Below are 3,170 nucleotides of genomic sequence, written 5' to 3'. Positions count from 1 at the left end.
GATTGTGTATTTAAAAATCATACAGTACAATTATTTATACTCACATCACAATAGAAAAGAATACCATGTGGCAAGATATGTAATGAAAACATTTGTGATATTAAATTAATTTGATTATTTCTGAGTAAAATAATATTTTTAAATTTCAGAAATGCATTCTAGAAAAATATTATAAATATTTGCTGACCCTTCTTCTATTGGTAATCAAAATGAAATTAAACTGGATGACAAGTTCAGTTATTCACTTTCTGACCTTACAAACTTGGCTTAATAGAGTTTCTTTTCAGTCACACTAGTTCCCAGAACTATGAAACTACTGTCAAATTTATACTTGAAAAAGCCAGTTTGTGTATTGTATGGCATTGGGTTACAGTACTTCTGAAATCTCTAAAATCTCATTCTTTGTTTCACCTAACCTTCTTGTGAAGAGTGAGTATTTATGCTAACTTTAATAGCCGTCATTTGTTTTTCTGGATAATGTATGATTTAGTCTTCATGCTTTGCAGAACTTTTCCTTTTTCAAGATCAGACTTGTTCAATGCCATTCCTTCCTTCCATTGTTTTATTTGTGAGGAAATTGCCCCTTTCAAAAGCAAAACAGTTGATAAAAGATAACTCACAGAAAAGTTTGCTTTAGGTTGTTTACCAAAAGAGGATATGAGAGGAGTCTACATTCATGGTAAGCCTTAAGAAACTGAGGAAGAAGGGAAGGAAGAGGAAATCTAACAAGCTAAGAAACAAAGACTTGGTATTAAAAATACACATCTTATCTATCCATTCCTGACATGTTAATCATAATTTCTATCAAAGTTCATGATTCATAGAATTTCATATAAACTCAAAATATTATTAATTTTGACTTCCACTGAAAATAAATTTTGTCAACCACCTTTTTATTAAAATGTTTTAGAACTAAACCCATAAGAATTACATTTACAGTCATTCGCTGCAGAGCCGGAGGAGGAGGGGAGAGGCCTGGAGGACACCAACATGAACAAGTTGAAATCATCGCAGAAGGATAAAGTTCGTCAGCTTATGATCTTCACACAGTCTAGTGAAAAAACAGCAGTAAGTTGTCTGTCTCAAAATGACTGGAAGTTAGATGTTGCAACAGACAATTTTTTCCAAAATCCTGAACTTTATATACGAGAGAGTGTAAAAGGATCATTGGACAGGAAGAAGTTAGAACAACTGTACAATAGATACAAAGATCCTCAAGATAAAAATAAAATTGGAATAGATGGTATACAACAGTTCTGTGATGACCTCGCACTCGATCCAGCCAGCATTAGTGTGTTGATCATTGCGTGGAAGTTCAGAGCAGCAACACAGTGTGAGTTTTCCAAACAGGAGTTCATGGATGGGATGACAGAATTAGGATGTGACAGCATAGAAAAATTAAAGGCCCAGATACCCAAGATGGAACAAGAATTGAAAGAACCAGGACGATTTAAGGATTTTTACCAGTTTACCTTTAATTGTGCAAAGAATCCAGGACAAAAAGGATTAGATCTAGAAATGGCCATTGTCTACTGGAATTTAGTGCTTAATGGAAGATTTAAATTCTTAGACTTATGGAATAAATTTTTGCTGGAACATCATAAAAGATCAATACCAAAAGATACTTGGAATCTTCTTTTAGACTTCAGTACAATGATTGCAGATGACATGTCTAATTATGATGAAGAAGGAGCATGGCCTCTTCTTATTGATGACTTTGTGGAATTTGCACGCCCTCAAATTGCTGGGACAAAAAGTACAACAGTGTAGCACTAAAGGAATCTTCTAGAATGTACATAGTCTGTACAATAAATACAACGGAAAATTGCACAGTCAGTTTCTGCTGGCTGGACTGAACTGAAGATCAAACCTCACAATTCAGACTGAGGGTTGTGTCAAAACTTTAAGGATACATCTTGGACCATATCATATTTCATTCTTCTAATGGTGGTTTGGGCTTGTCTTCTAGTCTGGGCCTCTCTAAACATTTATAGTTCCAACATTGTGGATTTCATCTTATATCTGTGGACCATCCTAGTTTATTCTCCCATAAGTCTAAGAGCTTTATGGTGATTATTTTGAGGTTTCCATTCTTGCATAAAGCACAATGCTATCTTCATCAGAAAAAAGTTTGGCATAAGAATTAAACATATGAACATCAAAAAAAAAGAATTACATTTACAAAAATGCCATTAGGTTTTCTAAAAGAACATCAATCTATTTAGAATTATGAGCTCAACTTTTTAATGCATGTGTTTACATAGTTGCTTTTTTTTTCCCCCTACAGGCAGCATGATGTACTGGAAAGAATATGAGATTCTGGGATTAGGAAAAGTGGGCATGAGTCCCAGACTCTGTGCTACCAGCTGTATGACCTTGGGGAAGTCACTTCAACCATCTGAGGCTTGTTTTTCTTGCCTGTCAAATGAAAAATAAAAGACACCAACTTTTCAGGTTGAGTATGCAGATTAAATGAGTAATATATGTGGAAATGCTTTGTTAGTTGTAAAGCATTATGCAAATGGTAGTTATTTTATTTCAGATTAACTCAAATATCGCTCTAAATCGGTAAGATGCAAACAAAACAAATGACTGCTAATGCCCATAGTAGCCCTGGATCTTTCTAGAAAATTTTAATCAGCAAATTGTCAATTGCTTTAGACTCTTTTTTAAAAAAAAAGTCATTATATATTTGAATCATTCAATTAGTCAACTTAATGATAACCCACAACCCTCAGACCGACTTCAATCATTCAATTAGGATAAAATATAATCTTCCTTTAAGAGAACCCTCTTGATATTGAATCATTTACTCTAATCTCAAGTTTGATCCTGTCCGCACATTGTGAAACCAAGCTTGTCCTTTGGAGAATCCCCTTTAACGCTGTGGATTGTGTAAGTGAGAAAGATGTAAAAATGAGAACTCATGCACACAGGGAAAATGTATTCATGAGACAGTGGACAAAACGCCAAGCATTCACTCTACTTTTGGGGTCCATGAAAATGGTTTACTTTCTTTTGAAATTGGAAAAAAGAAATGAACTTTTAGGTCAAAGTAAATATTTTAGTGTATCATATGAATGCATTTATCTTTATGCCAATGAGACATAAATATAATTTTTTAAGTTTATTTATTTATTTTGAGATAGGGAAAGCACACACTAACTGGG

At 33.8% G+C, this 3,170-nt stretch overlaps 1 pseudogene; it reads left to right on the top strand.

Moving 5' to 3' along the window:
- Positions 1-946: 946 nt before the first annotated feature.
- LOC115290476 lies at positions 947-1,836 on the top strand (annotated as a pseudogene).
- The last annotated feature ends 1,334 nt before the right edge of the window (positions 1,837-3,170 follow it).

The sequence above is a fragment of the Suricata suricatta genome, chromosome 4 (assembly GCF_006229205.1).
Source record: "Suricata suricatta isolate VVHF042 chromosome 4, meerkat_22Aug2017_6uvM2_HiC, whole genome shotgun sequence".
Taxonomy (NCBI): Eukaryota; Metazoa; Chordata; class Mammalia; order Carnivora; family Herpestidae; genus Suricata; species Suricata suricatta.
The sequence above is the reverse complement of the archived record's forward strand: the minus strand, read 5'-3'. Positions and strand labels throughout refer to the sequence as shown.